The 22,340-nt window shown below is 53.8% G+C and overlaps 1 long non-coding RNA gene across 3 annotated transcripts in view; it reads left to right on the forward strand.

The window, feature by feature from the left end:
- LOC139030828 (uncharacterized) overlaps nucleotides 1-22,340 on the forward strand; it is a 56,518-nt gene that overhangs the window by 15,453 nt on the left and 18,725 nt on the right. The window contains exon 3 of one of the 3 annotated variants that reach the window (XR_011483238.1): nucleotides 20,376-20,627. The exons of the other annotated variants lie outside the window; for them this stretch is intronic. This is a non-coding gene — a long non-coding RNA (uncharacterized lncRNA). Of the gene's footprint in view, nucleotides 1-20,375; nucleotides 20,628-22,340 lie in introns of those variants that run through there. 3 annotated transcript variants of the gene reach the window in all.

Below are 22,340 nucleotides of genomic sequence, written 5' to 3' on the forward strand. Positions count from 1 at the left end.
GTGGGGGGTTCTCTCCAGGACGTTCCTGATGTTCGTGAACATCTCGGGACCCCAGCCCAGGCCAGGCTCCTTTTCCAGGCTCAGGTCCTTTGCTCTTGACAGATCTCATTCACCCCGAGGCTTACCCTCCGTGTCCACGGAGCCCAACCAGATGGTGATGACCCCTTGTTCTAAGTCCTCCCTATAACTGGTTTGTGTTTTGGGACAGTCCACCCTTCTTCCAGGTCTCAAGGTGTCACCTCCCCTGAACTGGTCCCCACCTCAGTCATCGCACCAGTGGTACTAAAGTGACTGTTTCCTGCAGCCTCTCAAGAAAATTATTTCATTGAGAACCATTCTGAATGGACCTCAATACTGCCCCTCTCTGAATACCTCTTCCCCTGGGGCCCTCTGAAGCATTCTTTAGGGCCTCCTACCAGCTTCCCAGGTGGCCCTAGTGATAAAGAATCTGCCTGCCAATGTAGGAGACACAAGACACTCTGGTTCGATTCCCTGGAGTAGGAAATGGTAGCCCACTCCAGTATTCTCGCCTGGCGAATCCCATGGACAGAGGAGCCTGGTGGGCTACAGTCCATGGGGATGAAGAGGGTCGGACACAACTGAGCAACTGAGCTTGCATGCACAGAGGAACTAAGCTCAGAGAACCTGTGGGCATGGGGAGAGGCTGAGCCCTGGGCCTCACTAAGCCCTCCCCCTAACTGGGCCAAGCACACGGGAGTCTCTGGACTGTTGCAATAGATGAGGGAGAGGATGAATGCATGGGCTTGCCCTGTGGCCCCCTTGGGGTCCACACTCTTACTCCCCAGCTGGTTGGGCGGAGTTGGAGGGGGGAGGCTGCTGTGTGTGGACCGGCTGAGTCAGGCCCTAACCCCAGGCAAGGGGCCACCTTGGCTCCCGCCGATCTTGCTGACTGGGCTGAATTTGCATCTGCACCTCCCTCAGCAACCCACCATTACTCATCGTTGGCATTTATCCCCAAGCAAGGGGTGACCCTCGGAGCAGCCCGCAGCCTCCCGCGTGTTCTGAGGAAGGGCTGGCCGGAGGCTGGGCTTCGAGGAGGCACAGCAGGAACTGCGAGCAGCTGCTCTGAGTGCAATGACCATATTTTTCTGAGCTGAAAAATTAGGACACAGGATGTAGCAGAGGGTTTTCTCAGATTTGTTCATTCGATGAGCGCGAAAGTCTTACAAAAGTACGAAACCTAAAACTTATGTAGTTATGTAGGTAATGCACTGTCTTGTTGAAAAGCCTCTGAGTTTCACAAATCAGGGAGATTCTGGAAATTAATACTTCAATTTGACGAATATCTGGGGGGGGGGGTCCCTGGGTCAACCCTGTCCTTGGAGCTTGGGCAATAATGGGGAGCAAAACGGGTGATCCTGGCCTCACAGAGCTCATGTGGGGAGGCTGACATTCCTTAAATAGTTTCACATTTTAGGACCAAGAGAAGTGGTATGGGAGTGTGTGTGTGGGGGGTGCGTACAGGGCCATGAAGGTCAACGGTTCCCATGTGGACTGCAGGTGGGGATGTCCAGGAAGATATCTTTTTTATTATTTATTTATTTTTGGCTGCACTGGGTCTTTGTCGCTGAGGCCTTTCCCTGGTTGTGGTGAGCATGGGCTGCTGTTTGTTTTGGTGTGTGAGCTTCTCAATGCAGTGGCTTCTCTTGTTGCAGAGCACAGGCTCCAGGGTGGGCAGGCTTCAGTACTTGCAGGGCACAGGCTTCATGGCTCCTCTGTCTGTAGAATCTTCCCAGATCAGGGATCGAACCCGTGTCCCCTGCCTTGGCAGGCAGACTCTCATCCACTGGACCACCAGCGAAGTCCCAGGAAGACATCGTTGAAGAAGCAAAGTTTGAAATGACACTGAGCTTTTTGGGCATTTACTGTGGGAGGGATGGGAGTGGAGTGGAGTGAGGGAAGTACATTTTAGGCAGGAGGAAAGGTATGTGCAAAGGGCCAGTGGCACAAAGGAGGCAGCCTTTGAGTGACAGGAGGCAGCCCAAGTGACTGCAGTGTGGTGAGCGAGGGGAAGAGGAGGTGGGAGAGGTCGGCAGGGGCCAGTGCAGGCAGTGCCTACCAGTCCCTGAGAAGGTGGTGGATATTCTCCTGCTGGCAATGGGAAGCCAAGGGTGTTTGGCATAGGTGGGACCTGATCGTACAGGTCCCACATCGTGGATCCCACATCGTGGGATGTGGATAATAATAAGAATGATGATAACGTTGATTATTAAGGGAAGTGTTTAGTGAACTTACTGTGTGCCAAGCACTGGCTACCCATTCCAGTATTCTTGCCTGGAGAAGCCCATGGACAGAGGAGCCTGGCTACAGTCCATGAGGTTGCAAAGAGTCAGACACAACTGAGAGACTTAAGTGTGCACGTACGCATGCAAGCACCATTTCAGCCATTCTACAGATGAGCAAAGTGAAGGCTGGGAAGAGAAGTGGCTTATCTGAGGTCACATGGCTGGCAAATAGCAAAGATGGAACTCTGAGTCCACTGGCTCCAGAGTCTCTACCCTTGTCCCCCACACAAAGTTGCCCTAGTTTGGATACAGAAGGACAAGGCACATGCAGATGACCGCCCCCTCCCCCAACCTCTCTACTGTGTCCCAGGTGTGGGCGGGGACTCTGTGTCACCAGGTCAGCTGGGGCGGAAAGGCCCAGCTCAGTCCCTGCTCAGGCCCAGGAGGGAAGCAGAGGCTGCAACATCAGAGGCTGGGTTTCTGGAGAAGCTGGGGCCCCAGCGGGGGTGGACAGGTCACTGCGGCACAATTCCCAGGAGAGCACAGCCCCGCTCATCTGTTTGGGACTCAGGGACTTTGCGATACGGCTAGAGCATTCCCGGGCTTCCCTGTGGCTCAGATGGTAAAGAATCTACCTGCAGTGCGGGAGACCTGGGTTTGATCCCTGGCTTGGGAAGATTCCCCTGGAAGGGGGCATAGCAACCTACTCCAGTATTCTTTGCCTAGAGAATCCCTATGGACAGAGGAGCCTGGCAGGCTACAGTCCATGGGGTCACAAAGGGTCAGACACGACTGAGCGACTAAGCACAGCACAGAGTGTCCCCAGGACCAGAGCAGCATCTTTGCCCCCTGCTTCCTCCTCTGGAAGCAAGTCCAGGGGATCACACCTGTGACATTTTAAAAAATCCTATTCCCAGGACTTCCCTGCTAGTCCAGTGGCTAAGACTCCATGCTCCTGATGCAGGGGGCTCTGGTTCGATCCCTGGCCGGGGGCTAGATCCCCCATGACTCAACTAAAAGTTTGCATGCCTCAACTAAAGATGTCAAATGCTGCAATGAAAATCCTATGTGCTGTAACTAAGACCCAGAAGAGCCAAATACATAAATCAAATATTTAAAAAATCCTGTTCCCTCAGTGGCCATCAGGGAAATGCAAATCAAAACCACAATGAGATACCACACCACATAACACCTACTAAGATGGTTACTATCAAAGCTCAGAAAATAGCGAGTGCAGGTGAGGATGTGGAGAAATTGGAAGCTTGTACACTGTTGGTGGGAATGTAGAATGGTCCAGTACAATGGTCCATTGTACTATGGAAAACAGTACAATAGTTCCTCAAAAATTAAAAATAGAATTACCATATGATCTAGCAATTCCACTTTTGGGTATATAACCCAAAGAATTGAAGTCAAGGTCTCCAACAGGTATATGCTCCGTGGTCACTGCAGTATTATTCACAATAGCCAAAAGGTGGGAACAACCAAGCGTCTGTCAACAGATGAACAGATAAGCCAAGTGTGGTACATAAACATAACGGAATATCATTCAGCCTTGAAAAGGAAGGCTGTTTGGACACTCAGTTCACTTTGGGTGAGCCTGGAGGACATTAGGCTAAGTGAAATAAGCCAAACACCAAAGGACAAATATTGTATGATTTCACTTATATTAGGTTCCTAGAATGGGTAAGTTCATAGGGAGTGGTGGATGCCAAGGCCTGGGGAGAGAGGGAAATAGGGAGTTAGTTAATGTTTAATAGGTACAGAGTTTGGCAAGGTAAAAGGAGTTCTGGGAATTCCCTGGCAGTCCAGTGGTTAAGAATCCGAACTTCCACTGAAGGGGGCATGGGTTCCATCTCTGGTCAGGCAACTAGGATCCTGCATGCCATGGGGCATGAACAAAAAAACAAAAGTTCGGGAGTTGGATGGTGGTGATGGTTGCCCAAGAATGTGGATGGACTTAATGGCACTGAGCTGTATACTTTCAAATGGTGAAGATGGTAAATTAAAAAAAAATCCTTATTCTAAGCTCTCCCAAGTGGTCAACACTGGGCTCCTTTTAAGTTGTGTTTATAAGAGCTAAATTAAAATGTCAGATGGTAATTGCATTACAGCAGGTAAGAATCATAGATGCTGGGGTTTCTGGGCAAGTGATCTCACCTCCTTGAGCCCCAGTTTCCTCCTGAGGAAGTGGGGATAAAGACAGTGCCTCCCTCCTGGGCCTCCTGAGGATTCCATGATGCCCCCGAGGGGGCCGACCCAGTGTCCCGTGAGCACTCTGAACCAGCGGTACTTAGTACTGGCAGATGTTCCTCAGGCCTCTGGGGTTTGGGGAAATGAGCAGCACGGGACCTAGTCGGAGGAGAAAAGCCTACTTGCCTCACTACACACATGGGGAAACTGAGGCCTGGAGAAGTCAAGGGACCTGTCCAGGTTCTCTGAAATCCCTTGAACCAGAATGCGGTTTTCCAAATCTGCATCAGTTAGCCAGGCTAGGTTGTGCTGCAGTAACAAATGAGCCCCACACCGAAGTGTCTCAACACAGCGAAAGTTTGTTTTGCACAACAAAAGGCTGCCGTGAGTCCAGGTGATTCTCCATGGCAACCCCCCTCCGCGTGAAAGCTCAGGGTGGGGGCTTCCCTGGTGGCTCAGTGGCAAAGAATCCACCTGCCAACGTAGGAGTCACGGATTTGATCCCTGATCCTGGGAAGACCCGACCCCCCATGCTTCAGAGCAAGTAAGCCTTGTGTGCCACAACTAGTGAGCCTGTGTACCTGGAACCCAGGAGCTGCAACGAGAGAAGCCCCCGTAACGAGAAGTCCACGCGCCACAACTAGAAAGTAGCCCCCACTTGCCCCAACTGAAGAAAGCCCTCCCAGCAATGAAGATCCAGCACAGCCAAAAATAATAAACAAAATTGTTAAAAAGAAAAAAACCAAACTCAGTGGGCCAGACTGCCTTTGTCTCGTGGCACCTCCACATCTAGGTCACTGAGACGGGAAGGAGAATCACATCACTTCTTCCCACAACTCACTGGCCAGCACTGGTCACACGACTTCACCCCATGGCAAGGCTGATGGGTCCTGAGAAGGAGAACTAAAGACAGGTAAGCACCAGAAGTTTCTACTCAGTACCCGAGAGGGAGGAAGGCCAGCGGATGGCTTCCCCAGGCAGTCCGTGTGCACGGTGAACTGGATCAGAGAGAGGAGGGTTTAAGGCTAGAATCACTTCCTCTCCTACCCAAGCCCCCGGCTCCCTTCCCAGGGCAACCACAGCTACCAGGGCTACTCTGCATGTGGACGAGCGAGGTGCGTACCAGCTGCCCCCATTAAAATACCAGTGAGGGCTTAGTGCTCTTTCTCACTCCTTGAAGGAGCAGGCAGGTATTTGTCATAGCTTTTTGCTCTTTCACTGGGCAGTGCCTTCCCATTATGCAATCAGTGACCCCCACCCCGTGCCCACGGGCGTCTAGGCGTTTTCCAAAGTTCTGCTGTTATAAACAGTGATGAAATCAATTTCCTGTGCATTTTCCCTTGTCACCCGTGTGAGTGTTTCTGTGGTTTAAATTCCTAAAAATGGAATCGCTTGGTCAGAGGGCAGGTGCAAGGAGCCATCTGACAACTCTCTGGCGGCAGGTGCTGCCTCCAGGGTCAGGAGGGGCTTTTAAGAACAGGTGCTAATGGACCCCAGTGGGTTTCCCATCCCTGGGGGTTTCCAAAGCAGACACAAGAGAGGGAGCAGGAAGAGGGGGTGCCCCTTGCGTCTTGACTCTGCCATGCCCATCTTACACAGAGCAAATGCCGAGTTCCAGAGGGATGAGTCGCTTGCTGTGGTGCCCAGCGAGCATCCTTTGAGCCACGGTCCCAGACGGCTGAGTCCTCCTGGGTTCCAAGATCCCAGCTCCCTGTTGGAGACCTCATGGATCCTTTCTTTACTGACTCGTCTCAAAGGCACTCATGTTTCCCCAAGAGCTTTCTTTAAAAAAAATTCTTTTTTTTTTTTTTTTGGCTGTGCTGGGTCTTTGTTGCTATGAGGACTCTTCTCTAGTTGCAGCAAGTGGAAGCTTGTGCAAGTTGTGGTGCAAAGGCTTCTCACTGCAGCGGCTTCTCTCGTTGCAGAGCACGGGCTCTAGGTACACAGGCTTCTGTAGTTGCGATGCACAGGCTTAGTTGCCCCTTGGTACGTGGGATCTTCCCAGACCAGGGATCAAACCCGTGTCCCCTGCACTGTCAGGTGAATTCTTAATCACTGGACCACCAGGGAAGTCCCTCCCCAAGGGAATTGCTAAAACTCATCTTCGCTTTCTTGGGACTCACCGGGTCCAGTTCTCTGGTTGCTTGGGTTGTAGAACCATCAGCCTCTCACTTTCCCCCTTCGTTGTATCTGATGCATCATTTTGCAAGAGCATCTTGGTATGTAGAGTTTAGTCTTGTTGATTTTTAAATTTTCTTTTTTCGGGGCGCTGGGGGCGGTACCATCCCTGTTGTTTCTGGAAAAAAACCCAAACACTCTTCTTGTAAAATAAATAAATAAATTCAAGCAACACGGAAAACTACGAGCAAGGAGGTAAAAAGCATCAGTCAGCGATGACTAACTCTGGTTAACGTGTGCGTTAACCTTCCTCTTGCGTAGATTCTAAACATTTCCAACCACCCCTTCTAATGATAATGAAAATCTCTACCTTTCTCGCTAAAGGTGGTGCGTGAGTCACCTGAGTGGGACTGAAAGTCGCTCTTAGTCGCCCCCTCCCCTCCCTGGCCCCCCATCCTTCACCCACAGCCTCCCCTGGGACTCCCCTCCCACCCTCTGCTTCCACTTTGGAAGCTGCTCTTCCAGCTTCGGGGAGCAGAGCCTGCACGGTTTGGTACCAGTGAAGCAGGGGCTGATGACTTCCCATCCCCAGAGAGTTCCGCTTGCTCTATACCCAAGAGCAGGGATTTCATTCCCTCACCTCGCAGACACCCAGAGGCCAAGATCCGGCCCAGTTTGCCCTGCTGCACCTTCAGCTGGTGGGAAGGACAGTTGATCCCTCTGCCCTGGTTTTCTGCCTCTCACCCCTGCCCCCCACCTCCATCAGCAACAGTCAGTTTTATTCAGTCGCTCAGTCGTGTCTGTCTCTTTGCCACCGCATGGACTGCAGCACGCCAGGCTTCCCTGTCCATCACCAACTCCCAGAGCTTACTCAAACTCATGTCCATTGAGTCAGTGATGCCATCCAACCATCTTATCCTCTGTCGTCACCTTCTCCTCCCACCTTCAATCTTCTCCTCCCGCCTTCAGTCTTTCCCTGCGTCAGAGTCTTTTCCAATGAGTCAGTTCTTCGCATCAGGTGGCCAAAGGATTGGAGTTTCAGCTTCAGCATCAGTCCTTCCAGACAGTGAGTCCTCCTAAGTTCACAGCAGGACCCAGCTTGGACTGAGGTGGTCCCATGTGTTTGGGTCTCTGTCTAGCAAGGTGGGGGGTGGGTCCACCCCAGGCTACTTTCATCAGACCATCTCTCGGGAGGAAGGGGCTGCAGCTCAGGACTCACTAGGACCCGGCTTGATGGGGGCAATGTAGTGGTGCCCCTAGAACCTAGCCCAGAAGAGATGTGAGGCAGAGAGCGGGCCAGAAGGAAGAGGGGCTCCTGGAAGCCTGGCAGCCCTCCTCTGGGGCCTCTCGGAGGCACAAGGGCCCCGGTGCTGTATCATCCACAGCAGAGGGGGGTGGGGAGCGTGGCTGAGGGGTGGGTATGCGGAGGATCTGGCAGTACCCACAGGGCAGCTCTGCCCGGGGCCGTGGCTGTTTTTGTCAGCAGCTCCTCAGATCTGTTCCTGAGGATCTGTGAGCCCTTCTGGTGCCCAAAGAAGCCCTTGGGGATGGCTTGACATTGACCATGAGCAGGACGGGGCCAAGAGCCAATGAATGGCACGTGCTGGGTGACTGTGCTGCCTCTTCAGGGCAGGCTGGGCGCTGTCAGAAGCCCGAGTGTCCTAGCTGGGCTGGACTTGGCTGTGTGATGTTTGGCAAATGATTGAAGGTCTCTGAACCTCAGTTTGCACCCCCACGTGCTGGGCCTGTTTGAATGACTGAATGCAGTGACCTCATAAAGGATTCTGGGCAGGCCTGAGTCCTGGGAGAGGCCTCCTTAGTTCTGGTTTTGCTTATCTGCTCACCCTTGGGGTGGCAGCCAGGGGAGAGCCAAGTTATGTAAGTTGGGGAGGAAACCTCAGAAAGCGGCAATTTTCTGTCCTAAATGGCTCCTAATTATTCACGATAGTGGGTTTGAAACTGATGTTTCACACGCATCTTACACAAGGTTTCAACCTGGTGCCTTGTTGTCGTCGTTCAGTCATGCAGTTGTGTCCGACTCTTTGTGACCCCATGGACTGCAGCACGCCAGGCCTCTCTGCCCTTCGCTATCTCCCAGAGTTTGCTCAAACTCGTCCATTGAGTCAGTGATGCCACCCAACCATCTTATCCTCTGTCGTCCCCTTCTCCTCCTGCCTTCAATATTTCCCAGCATCAGGGTCTTTCCCAAAGAGTCAGCTCTTCGCATCAGGTGTCCAAAGTATTGGAGCTTCAGCTTCAGCATCAGTCCTTCCAATGAATATTTAGCGTTGTGCCTTAGACCTTCTCAAGCTAAATCTTACCCAAGTGATCCACACTGGAAGGAGGAGCCCACCCTGACCCTCTGTCCCCTCCTCCCAATGCCCCTTAAGGGTCTATGAAAGGCTTGGAAGCCACCGCTCTAGGCCAGCGAGGGCGTCACTGGTCACAGGATGTAGAGGTGGCAGATAATTATCTAGACGGGGTCATTTTCCCCATGTATCTCTCACTGTGCTCATGAAAAATGACAGAAGGAAGAGAAGGCTCCAGATAAGAGACTGGAGTTTCCGAGGATCCTGGTGGGCCTGGGGTCACCAGGCTGGGGCAGGCTGGGCAGCACTGACCTGGCCTAGGGTGTCCCTGTGGGCAGCACAAGGAGCTGGGTGAGGACACCCCTCTGTGTCACCGAAGCCAGAATCTCCATCAGCCACTGTCCAGCTACTCGACCTGGGGCAAGTCCCCACTCTGAGCCTCAGCTTCCTCATCTGTAAAATGGTGCAGCAGTGACTGGTCCCAGGTGAGCAAGGTTGAGGGGGGCATGAAAGGAGCCATGAAACTCTGAGCACTGCTCCTGGCACCTGGGGAGTCAAAGACCAGTAATACTCACTGTTGTCAAGAGCAGTACTAAATCCTAAGCAGGTGGGGGCTGGAAAGAAACTTGGAACTCTCACCCCCGAGAGGGGAAAGGTCAAAGTTCAGTTCAGTTCAGTCGCTCAGTCATATCTGACTCTTTGCGACCCCATGAACTGCAGCACGCCAGGCCTCCCTGTCCATCACCAACTTGTGGAGTTTACCCAAACTCATGTCCAGCGAGTCGGTGATGCCATCCAACCATCTCATCCTCTGTCGTCCCCTTCTCCTCCTGCCCTCAATCTTTCCCAGCATCAGGGTCTTTTCCAATGAGTCAGTTCTTCACATCAGGTGGCCAAAGTATTGGAGTTTCAGTTTCATCATCAGTCCTTCCAATGAACACTCAGGACTGATCTCCTTTAGGATGGACTGGCTGGATCTCCTTGCAGTCCAAGGGACTCTCAAGAGTCTTCTCCAACACCACAATTCAAAAGCATCAATTCTTCAATGCTCAGCTTTCTTTATAGCCCAACTCTTACATCCATACATGACCACTGGAAAAACCATAGCTTTGACTAGATGGACCTTTGTTGACAAAGTAATATCTCTGCTTTTTAATATGCTGTCAAAGGCTAAGGTCAAATAGCAGGGTCAGGAATGAAACTCAGGACCTGACACCAGGCCTCCTGGTCCAGAAAGGTAAGGCTACTTTCTTCCTGCAGCATCGCAGGAAGAAAAAGGATACAGATCTCTGAAGAACCCCCAGAAGTTTGCTTCTGACTTCTGAGCTGGTCTTGGTGGCAGGGCAGGCTCTGCTCTGTCACCTACCCTGGCTCCTCTGACCGCTCCTTGCTGGGAGAGAAGAGGCACCTGCCTCCTTTCCTGCTGCTGTTGCGCGCAGGTGACCTGGAGGCCGCGGGGAGGATGGCGTGTGCAGCAGCATGCCAGTTCACAGGGGCAGCACCTCGTCCTCCATCCGGGGGAGGGGACCATCACTGGCCCAGTCTGCAGGTGAGGAAACCGAGGCTCTTCAGGCCACAGACAGAGAGCAGCATGGTCCACTGTGACTGGGCTGCTCTTCCCCACTCCTGACCTGATTTTTGGGACTCACAGCATACCTCGAAGACTTGTTATTCCTCTATGCCTGATCAGCTGTGGGGACTGGTCAGAGGGGCCTTGAAAACTTCTAGACTCCCAGATTTGAGAGCCAGTGGGCCCTAGAGAGGGGCTTCCCTGGTGGCTCAGATGGTAAAGAATCTGCCTGCAGTGCAGGCGACCCAGGTTCTATCCCAGGGTCGGGAAAATGCCCTCTAGAAGGGAACTCACTCCAATATTCTTGCTTGGAGGATTCCATGGACAGAGGAGCCTGGTGGGCTACAGTCCATGGGGTCACAAAGAGTTGGACACGACTGAGTGACTAACACTAGCACTTTTTGGCCCCAGAGAACAGGAAGTGAAGTCTTTGGCCCCATCCCACAGAGGAGAAAACTGAGGCTCAGCCAGGTTCTCTGGAAGCAGTGGGCCCTCCGACTCCAGCTGTGGAGTGGGGGTGGGGGTGGGGGAGGCTCCTTGGGCCGCAGAGCCCTTCTGGTCCAGCTTCTACCTTCCCCCCCATCTCCAGTGTCCCCAGTCCTCCGGAGGAAGATTTCCGTGGTCCCGGTTGGGGGTGCCAGACTGCCAGCGACGAGTGTTTTTTTAATCCCAGCCCCGCTGACTTAGATGATCATTCTTATTTAAGGCAGGGAGGAAACGCGCGAGCGTGGCAGCCGGTCACCTCCGGGCGGCGGCCCCTCCCCGCCTGCCTCCGGTGCTCAGCTCCGACCTGAGCGGGAAAGGGGAGGGGGGGAGATGGGAAGCGGGAGTGGGAGGGCCAGGAGGGTGGCGGTGTGGGGGACGAGAGAGGGGTTAGAGGGAATAGGAAGTGGAGAGGAGGGAAGAGGGAGGAGGGGGGAAGGAAGGGGCAGGAAGGAGAAGATTAGGGAGGGGGGCAGGGGGTGGAGGGAACGAGGTGGGGGAGGGGCAGAGGAAGACGTGGGGGGGGGGGCACGGAAGGCACCCCCCCACCCCCAACCTCGCAGCTCCCTAAGCAGTTAGGAGAGAGGGAGATATACAGATGAATAATTTACTACGGGAAATGCAGGAAGAATTTAGAAACTCTCAATTTATAAATATTTATTTTCACAAGTTCGCCCCCTCCCGACTCTTCTTTCCCTGGCTGGCCCTCGATCTTTCTCCATTTCCCCCCCCCCCAGCTTTTGTTGACCCTGTCTCTCCCACGGCCTCTCTCCTTGTCTCCGCGCGCGGCCGTGACCGTCTGTCTCCCCTTCTCGGCCTCCGTGACTGGGGTGGGGGGCGGGGGTGTGTTTTCTCGCCCGTATCTCTCTTTTCTCCATCTCTGCGGCCTAAGTCTCTCCCTGGCTGGGTGCATCTCCGTCTCGGTCTCCCTGTCCCTCCATCTCTGGGTGTCTCTACCCCGTCTGTCTCCCAGTCTCTCCCATCCCAGGACCTCAGTTCGGGTCCGCATGGATTGGGGCGGGGGGTAGCCCTTGGAAGGCTCAGAGGGGAGAGGTCGTTTCCCTGACAACCGGCGGGCGATGGGCAGAGCTTCACTGAAGATTAAGAAGTAGGCTCCCAGCGGGCGGGGGCGGGAAGCGGCGAGAACCCCGCCCCTGACCCGCCCCCGACCACGCCCCCTTCCAAAAGCCTGCTGGGGCGCCCCTGGGGGTGGCTTAGGGAAGGCCCTGGGACCTGGCGGTAGGGGTGGGAGGGGACTCCCTGGAAGGCCCGGCAGGAGGAGGAGCTTTGGCAGGTAATAAGTGGATCACTTAATCAATCAGTTAACCAATGGTGGGGCAATCAGTTCACAGGCACGCACAACGGGGGGAGTTTAAGAGCTCCCGGTGGAGTGACACGGAGCTGAGTTCTGAACCCTCACGGGCCTTGTCCTGGCAGTGTGGTCCCCAGAGCTGAGTCTCTGCACATCTGGCCGGTATCTCCCATCTGTGCAGGGGCGGCTACAGCAGCCCCTACCTGCAGCAGGGTCAGCCCTCCAGGCGGGTCCTCCGTTGCCTTTGTCCATCCTTTAGTTCACACATGGAAAAGGGAGGCCCTCGGAGGGGAGGGGGACCTGGGGCAGGGTTACCAGCCATTTAACAAACTCAGCAAAACTGACTTCCTCCGGTCGTCATGCTTTTTGTGAGCTGGGACCTGGACTCAGAGGTGATCCCTGACAGCACCTGGCTCGAGGCCTGACCCAGAGCCGGTCCTGTTTGCCCTGCCTCCCTTTCTGTCTCCTCTCTGCCCCCCTTCTCTCCCCAACCTGTGGGGAGACCGAGTTCCAGAGAAGTCAGCTGGCGGGCATGGTTGCCTAGACCCGAGAGGTGGATTCCGGCCCCTCCCCTTAAGCCATTTCTGAGCCTGACACTCAATTGCCAAAAAGCTGGGGAGGATGAGCATGTTCTCTAGTCTTGAAGGACTCCTCAGGTAGTGTCCTCAGGGTCCAGCTGGCAGGGTCTCTTGGCACACACGCCCTGTTCCCTACATCCTAAAATCCGTGTGTCATTTAATAGGCGAATTCTTGTTTGTTTGAGCACAACCCTTCTGACAGGCATCAGCTCCTTCTTGCCCCAACCCTCCCTCCCCGAAGCTGACTGGACTGAAAGATGGTGAAGGGGCTGGTGGGATGATCCCCCCTCCAAGAAGGACTGAGGAGTCACTGGGAACATGGCTATTTATAATTTCAGCGGCCCCTTTAAGCTTGGGCTCCAGGCCTGTTGCCAGGCGGGCTCTGTTTGAAGCTCTCTCGGCTCTAATCCGGCTGCAGCAGCAATGCTCCCAAATCGGGGTCCTGTGGTTGCTCCAGAGGAAGGATGGGCCTGGCTTGTGGAGCTCTCCCAGGCTGGAGGACCACCCCCTCCCCGTCCCCAGGTCCCCACAACAGGCAGATGCTACATGCGCACACACACACACACACACACACACACACACACACACATACACCTTTCTATCTATGCAACAAACACACAAATGCATCCTCTCAGACCCAGGGAGAGAGAATCCCGTGACTACCGTGTGGCTTGGCATTGGTGTCTGTGGCCTGTGGGCCCCCAGGCCAACCACTTTTCCTCTGCAGGAAGGATTTCTCTGGAACATTATGGCCCTTCTCAAAGATTCTAGACTCCACTCCTTGCGGCCCTGGAATACCCCAAGTGGGTTTAGAACCTGGACCCACTAGGAACTAAGAGGAAGAAAGGGTGGAGAGGTGGTGGGCGGAGCTGTCGGATCTTGAAGGAGGAGACTGGCCCACATGCCCACGCAGCCCCTGGCTCTCCACGCTGCAGCTCATGCCTGGTGGGAGGGGTCTTACTCCCCGAGCTGAGAGATGGGGACCATGAGACTGGGAGGAGCAGCACACCCGAGATCCCCAGCCAGTGAGAGGATCGGCTGGGATTCGAGCTGCGTGGCTGGGGCCCAGGCTCTCACTCACTGTGCACTCACAGCCCAGCGCAGTCGACAGCATCCCGCCATCTTTTCCCAAATGCAGGTTTGGGGGTTTCCGCGTGGCCGACTGTGGCTGACAGGGTGGCTCGCGTCCCCACCTGGCATGTTATGGGTGCCCACTTCACGTTCCCTGGCTGACCCCTTCTGTATAGAGAACGGGGACCAAGGAGGACCTTTGGTCAGGCTGTGCCGGTCTCACCGTGGAGCCACAGCTCAGACTGTGGGGTAACATGCACCTCAGGGGGCTCCAGGGGCAGGGAGGACACGAGCGGGATGAGACTCGGGGACCCCCGTGTCCGACAAGGCACAGGATGGGGACCTGAGGCCCGGGATCCAGTTCTAGAACCAGCTGTGTGACTTCGGGTCAGGCCCGCTGTCTCTCTGGGCCTCAATAAAACGAAGGGGGCTGTGCTCCCTAACCTCCGAGGACCCTCCCAGGTGGTCTGGAGAGGGAGCGCCTGGTCTCGGGGAGCCAGAGGGCACATGCCCCTCTCCCAGGGCCGGGCCACGTGCCAGCAGCGAACCTGAGCGGCCAGCAGTGGCCACCATGTTAGAAAATAATTTTATGTATTTATTTGTGGCGGTGCTAGGTCTTCTTGCTACCGCAAGGGCTTTCTCTAGCTGCAGGAAGCAGGGGCTGCTCTTGGTCGTGGTGCGCAGGCGTCTCACTTGGGTGGCTTCTTTGGCAGAGGAGCGCGGGCTCTAGAGCGCGGACTCAGGGGCCGTGGCGCACGGGCCTATTGTCCCAAGGCACATGGAATCTTCCCAGACCAGGGGGGGAACCCAGGTCCCCTGCAATGCCAGGTGTTCTCAGCTACTGGACCACCACGGAAGCCCCAGTGCCGACCACCACTTATACGGCACCTACCGGAGGCTTCCCTGAGGGCTCAGTTGGTAAAGAATCCGCCTGCAATGCAGGAGGCGCAGGTTTGATTCCTGGGTTCGGAAGATCCCCTGGAGAAGGGGTAGGCCACCCACTCCAGTATTCTTGGGCTTTCCTTGTGGCTCAACTGGTAAAGAATCTGCTCGCAATGCAGGAGACCTGGGTTCAATCCCTGGGTTGGGAAGATCCCCTGGAGAAGGGAAAGGCTACCCACTCCAGAATTCTGGCCTAGAGAATTCCATGGACTCTATGCTCCATGGGGCCAAAGAGTCGGACACAACTGAGCGGCTTTTAACTTCACTCATCGTAGGCTTGAGCAAACTCTGGGAGACAGTGGAGGACAGGGAAGCCTGACATGCTGCAGTCCATGGGGTCTTAGAGTTGGCCACGACTTGGCGACTGAACAGCAACAATAGTACCTGCCCTCTAAGGTTCAGTGAGAATTAACCGGGTCACAGCCATGGAGGAAAGAGATGGAGACCCAAGGCCTCCCAGCCCAAAGGCCTCAACTTTTGTGGTCCTGGCTGCTGGCTGAGCGTGGCGGGCGGGCAGTGCCGCAGGTTGTGGCTGCGTGCCTCGGGTGCAGTGTCCGTGTGACACTGTGCAGAGCAGGCTGTCTGCTTTCCAGAGTCTGCTAAGGAAGGCGCGGCTCAAGTTGCCTCCCCTGCTCCCTCCACAGGCTGCTTCCCCCTCCCTCCCTCGTTCCTGGTCCAAGGCCAGCTCTCCAAGGCTCCAGGGTGCCACGCCCCCGTACCTGGTGTCCCCTGGCAGAGGCTGGCAGGGGAGGGCTGGCTCCCAGAGAGCAGGGGTCACAACGCACTTCCCCCTCCTCTAGCCTGGACCAGCAAAGGGCCTGGGGCACAGTCTTGGAGCCTCTCCAGTGGATCCCATCACCCTCCATGTGGGTCCTTGGGCGCACAACACCAGACCTCAGTTTCCCCCTCTGCAGACTAACCCATGGATGTTCCTGCTGAGAAAGGCCAGAGGGAGGATGTGATGCGCTGCTGCACACACCTCAGCTCAGGGCAGCTCCAGCAAACTTTGGATTGGCACCTTCTACCACATCAGAGATTCCAGCCAGCGCCCTACTACAGCGGAGTCAGGGGCCTGGAGTCACAGGAACAGAGGCCAGAATTTCCCAGCAGCCTGATCGGAGGACCACAGTTAGGGGTTGGGACATCCAGGGTGGGCAGCGGCCCTCTATACCAGCCCCTTCATGCTGCCAAGAGCCAGTGAGCCCCCAGACTTCATCCCCTGTCCCCAGGAACTACCATCCAAGGGTCTTACCCAGCCACCCTGCTTCCTCCCCTCCTCTCACCTCCCACAGTCTGCAGCCACTTTGCCTCCCCAGGGAACTGACATCTGCCCACCCTCCCAGCTGCCGTTCCCCCTCTACTCCTCCTTCATCTCCTGCCTGGAATGCCACACCAGCCTCTTCCAGGAACCCCTCCAGGATGGCCCCAGGGACCCACACTCTCCACAAAGGGCCCTGTAGGTCTAGTGAAGCGTCACGCCAGCTCACGATGACCCAGCAACTCTGATAGCCTGAAATTGGCTCGTCTCCTTGGCTTTGAAGACTCTGGGGACCTGGTTCCTGCTCACCCCTGCAGCCTTTCGGCTCCCCACCCCCACCTCTGCTCCAGACAGACCAGCTCTCTTCCAGCCTCTGTGCCCTGGGACACGCTGTTCGGAGGACTGGAGTTTTCTCCCGGGTCATCGGACCAACTGTTCATTCTTTAGGACTCAGCCCAGGCTTCCTCTTCTCCAGGGAGGTGCCCCTGACCCCCATGCCATGGTCTGTCTACTTGTCTGTCACCCACACTAGGCTATCCGGGAAGGGGCTGTGCGTCTTGTTTATCTCTAAACCTCCAGCTTGGCTCCAGCTTGGGAGGTGGGGTCACTTGTGATGGTGGAAGGATGGCTCGATCCCACCCCGTTCCACTCCCGCTCCATCCACACACCCCACTCCTTCCCTGGAAGCCATCTTCCTTTCCCTCTGTTCTCTGGGTGGCATAGCATTGTGCTAAGGGCATCCACATTGAAGTCTCGTGACCTGCACCTCCTCATGGCGCTGAGCCTCAGTTCTCCATCCGCAGAGATGGAGAGAACCACTGCACGGCTATCCTAGGGTAGCTGCAAGGATTAAGTGAAGAGCGTTAATCGTATCCTTGGACGTCATAGGAGTTCAGTAAATGTTAACTAATATTGTTGTCCTTGTTCTGTATTACCCAGCTGGGCAGGCTGTAATCTCCTCCTGGCCTGGGTCTGGGGCCCCTGTCACTATAGCTCTCTGCTCCAAGCTGCCCACAACTTGAATCATTTCATCTTCACTTAGAACACTCAATGGCTCCCCATCGCCTCCCCCAGGACATAAAAGCTCCAGCTAATTTTCAAAGCTCTTCATCACCTGCTTTTCTGGTGAGGCTGCCGTGTGTGTGTGTGTGTGCGCGCGCGCGCGTGCACGCGCACGTCAGTCATGTCCAACTCCTTGCAACCCCACGGACTGTAGGAACCTCCAGGTTCCTGTCCATGAAATTTTTCAGGCAAGAATACTGAAGTGGCTTGCTACTTCCTACTCCAGGGGACCTTCCCGACCAAGGGACTGAACCCGCCTCTCTCGTGTCTCCTGGATTGACAGGTAGACTATTCTTTACCACTGTGTCACCTGGGAAGCCCCGAGGCTGCCCTGACTACTGGCCAAAAGAAGTCCTTCTGGAAGTCCCCTCCCCACCCCAACAGGAAGCTGGGTGACCCTAGGTGGGTCTTTTACTTCCCAGAGTTTCTGGATCCCTCAGCTGCAAAGTGGCACTGATACCAGTGCCTCTTGGTGGTCCCTTCCCTGGGGGTGTGGGCAACAGGGACCCTGGGTGCAAACAGCTGGCCTAGTATGGGGGGGTGCGCTGGGCACCGGAGCCTCGTGGTCAGTTTGGGCCAGCCCATAGCCCTGCACACAGGCTCTGGAAAGAGACCAGAATTCCCCGTCTTTCCAGGCTGAATATTATCCTGATCATGTTGTAGAGAAAGGAAGAGAACATTTGTTCTCTTTTTAAAGAAAATAACATTTCCCCCTATTTACAAAAGGAATACATGTAAACTGTGGATAATTTTGAAATTAAGATAAACCAAAGAGAAAATTTTAAATGATCTATAATTCATCACCCATCCATAGAACTTTGAGTGCCTGAGCCTCCAGCCTCCAGACTCTTCGTACTAGGTGTGCAGCACTGGATCTGCTTGGAGCCCAGCAAGGGGCTCACAGAACATTCTGGTTTGCAACCTGGTTCTTCCTCTTACCAGCAGAACTCAAACTTCTCTGCCCAAGGCCTCTGCCTGCTGGTACCCAGAGAGTCCCCCACCCCACCCCACCCCCAGCAGCAGCTGTTAGAAGTTCACAGTCTCAGGTAAGTTCCCTGGTGGCCTAGTGGTTAGGATTCTGGGCTTTCACTGCTGTGGCCTGTGTTCAATCCCTGGTGAGAGAACAGATCCTGCAAGCCATGCAGCATGACAAAAAAAAAAAAAAAAGCGAAGAAAAGAAGTACATGATCTCAGCCCAGGGGCCCCAGAACCTGCATTTCCCCAGGATCCCAGGAGGCCCAAAGGTTTCCAATGGCAGCTGAGTGCCCCAAGGTGTGGCTACGCTTACATTTATTTGCGCCAACCCCTTATTATTGAACGTGTGGGTGGCTTCCAAGTTGTGAGATCATAAACAAGGCCACAGTAAAGAGCATCATGATAGCTAAACCCTGGGCGCACTGTGGGTATTTTCCAGGAGCAGGTATTACCAAGCTTCCCTTGATTCTGCTCCACTCCCCTTCTCCCCCAGAACATTCTGGGGGTGGGATAGGGCCCATCTTCATCCCCATTCTGCAGGTGAATAAAATGAGGCTGGGGGCAGGGATGACAATACTCTCCAGGGTCCCATAAACAGTGGCCAAGCCAGGGCTTAACCCAGCCTGGCCAGGTTTCCTTTCTTCCACACCCATCCTATTGGCCTTTGCTGTGAGTTTTTGGTCCAGTGTCAGCTCCTGTTTGCGTGAGGTGGGTCTTATGTGACTGTCCCAAGCTGGGCACACGGCAGCTTCTGGATGTCCCTGTCCATGCCCAGCGGGGCCAGTTTGCCCCGGTGACAGATGAAGCTTGCCTGGGTGGATAGCGTGGCCTCAGTCCACGGTGGGAACCTTGAAGTGATGGTGGGCGGGGCTTTAGGGAGGGGACCGGAAATGGTAAGAGAAGCAAGAGGGGCTTCCAGGTCAGCGGGGAGGGGGCTCAGGCTCAGAAGAGAGGAGGGAAGGACAATGGCAGGGGGCCTTCCGGTGCCATGGCAGGAAGAGCAGTCATGTGACTGTGAATCCTTTTGGGGAAACCCTCGGTGAAGAGCGAGCAGAATACACTGATGGCAGCAGATTCTATTAAAAGCAGTTCTCATTACTGTACCATTAATTATTAATAGGATCGGGCAAATCAAGGATGGGAAGACCCAGCTGGGCCTGATTCAAATCTTACCTCCAAAGCAAATGGCTTTTGGCTCCCGTCCAGGAGACCCAGCCATGAATGTTCCTGTTGGAAAGTGAGGACAACCCGAGGCTGCCACGGTGGGACGGCATTACTTTTGCCTGCTTTTTAAAAAGCTAAAGAATAGGAGCCCAGAGGAGGCAGACTCCGGCCTCTGTCTATTTGCAGCCCCACCCCTGAGCTTTTAGGCCTAGATGACCTGGGCGTCCCTTTCCTGCAGAACTCATCCTTCTCTGGGCACTGCCCAGACATGGGGTTGTTCAGCCTCTAAAGAGATCCAGAGAGGAACTTTCTCCATGGAGCAGTGGAAACCACAGTGAGAACAAAGCCAAGAAGGTTTGGGCTGAGGACACCCCAGAGATAGAGATTTCAGTCTTCTTTCTTGCTTAGAGGGATTGACCACCTTATCTACACCAAACTCCCATTGACCCTTCAGAGCCCAGCTCACATGGCCTCTCCTTTAGGCAGCCCTAGTTTTGAACTGTGGTGTTGGAGAAGACTCTTGAGAGTCCCTTGGACTGTAAGGAGATCCAACCAGGCCATCCTAAAGGAGATCAGTTCCAGGTGTTCATTGGAAGGACTGATGCTTGAAGCTGAAACTCCGATACTTTGGCCACCTCATGCAAAGAGTTGACTCATTGGAAAAGACCCTGATGCTGGGAGGGATTGGGGGCAGGAGGAGAAGGGGACGACAGAGGATGAGATGGCTGGATGGCATCACTGACTCGATGGACATGAGTTTGAGTAAACTCCAGAGTTTGTGATGGACAGGGAGGCCTGGCGTGCTGCGATTCATGGGGTCGCAAAGAGTCGGACACGACTGAGCGACTGAACTGAACCCAGTCCTAGCTCTGCTAACAAACAAGGATACAGACTCTGCCCCTGCCCTCACAGAGCTATCAGTCTGACAGGAATCTAGCCAAGTGATTAATCAAATAATCATTAATGATTAATGATTAATCAAATAATCATCACAAACCATGAACACAAACAGGCGCCATGCTCTAAAGCAGGGAGATGGAAACCATGCACCAAGAGGGCAGGGATTCTAATGATTCTATTTTGCTCTCGTCTAGACTACCTGGACCAAAAGGAGGTTCTCAGTAAATGTGTCTGATTTTACAGACTGCTAATTTGGGAGCATAAGAACAAGGCCTTCAAGATGGAGAGATTTCTGGAGAAGTCAGCTTTGCACAGCACAGGGACGAAGGGGCGGGGGTCTGGGCCTTTTCCTTGTTCCTCCATCACTGCAGAACTCTCCTGGATTATTAACTGATTTATCCTAACATTCACTATGAAGCCAAGACATTAATGCACTACTTTTTTTTTTTTTTGGAATAAATAAACGTGAGTGAATGAGTGAGTTTGGGCTTTAAAAAAAAAAAAAAGGCACTAAAAACCTGTGGAGTTCTATCTAAAAAAAAATTGCTAGAAACCCTGATAGTCATTCTTATTTTTTCGCTAAATACCCATGAAGGTAGAAAGATGAAACCTCCCTCATTGTGGGAAATAGCTGCCAACCTCATGCCAGAATCTGGGAGGAGCCATACTGAGGGTAATAGTAGGGAGCAGTGTTGGAGAGAAAGCTCAGGACACAGAGACTGGGGACAAAGGTAGGAAGGTGCTCAGAACCTTCTCCATCAGTTGCTCCCACTCAGAGACCTGAATCTGCACCAGTCTGGAAACTGGACAGTTGTCCTTCTCCCACATGCTACTGATATCCCTGGTCATTCAGAAAAAGTGGGCAGGGCAGGGGGTTTTCATGGTACAAGGTATTCTGGGAAGCAAACATGATCATATTCTGGGAAGCTGGGTGGAGGGAGAAAAACAGAGAACTCCCTAGTAGCAGTGCATGCTGGGACTTCTGTTCATTTCGTCTGTTCAGAAAATCCAAGCATCATTTAACTAAGCTGGAGAGAAGGCTGCCTTCTTTCAGCAGAGCTGCAGTTGGCAGAGCCTGCTGGAAACTGGGACATGGACTGAGAAAAGCCTACTTGATTCTGTTGCCTGGACCAAACACTGAGAATGGGATGGAACCATCAAACAAGTAAATAAGAGGACGAGGCCAGAGGCAATCTACACATCCTGTCTACTTCTGATTGTGGAGTGTGGATGAATGTTTCTGTGTTTGAGGGACAATGCAGAGGCAAAAGCATCAACCACAATGGACTGTGAAAAAACACTTCTGAACATGGAAGGAAATTGGCATTCTGAAACACTGGAGATCAGGCGATTGACAGCAGTTTCCTAAAGGAACCAGAAGAAGACTTCAGGAAACCATGTGACCACTTTAATGGGAAGACCCGCTCTATAAATCAGGAGTCACAAAGCACAGGGCAGCCCTGAAAGATGTGAAAAGAAAGCCTGGAGACTTTCCTGGCTGTCCAGGGGTTAAGACCGTGTGCTTCTAATGCAAGGGTGCCCGTTAGATCTCTGGCTGGGGGAAGAAGAGACTCCTCATGCTGCTCGGTACAGCCAAAAAAATAATAAAACTTATTTAAAAAGAGAGAGAAGACACAGACAGGAAAGAAACAGGAGGAGGCTGGGGAAGGTGAAGGCAGAGACTGGAGCGATGCAAACACAAGTCAAGGAATGCCGTAAGCCAGGAGACGGGCATGGAACAGATTCACTCTCGGAGCTTCCAGAAGGAACCAACCCTGCCATCACCTGGACTGCAGACTTCCGGCCTCCAGAGCCATGAGAGAACACATTTCTGTTGTAAGTCACCCAGTTGTGGCAGTTTGGTGTAGTGACCCTAGGAAACTGAGACAGATGGAGTTAAAAGACCCTAATGCTGGGAAAGAGTGAAGGCGAGAGGAGAAGGGGCGGCAGAGCATGAGATGGTTAGATAGCATCACCAACTCAGTGGACATAAATTTGAGCCAACTCTGGGAGACAGTGGACGACAAAGGATACTGGCGTGCTGCAGTCCACGGGGTCGCAGAGTCAGACAGGACTTAGCGATTGAACGACAACAACAATGCATTGAAGTCCACGCTGGAGACCGTAAAAAGCAGACATTGTAATGCAGGAAAGTGGAA

The sequence above is a fragment of the Odocoileus virginianus genome, chromosome 2 (genome assembly GCF_023699985.2).
Source record: "Odocoileus virginianus isolate 20LAN1187 ecotype Illinois chromosome 2, Ovbor_1.2, whole genome shotgun sequence".
Classification (NCBI taxonomy): Eukaryota; Metazoa; Chordata; class Mammalia; order Artiodactyla; family Cervidae; genus Odocoileus; species Odocoileus virginianus.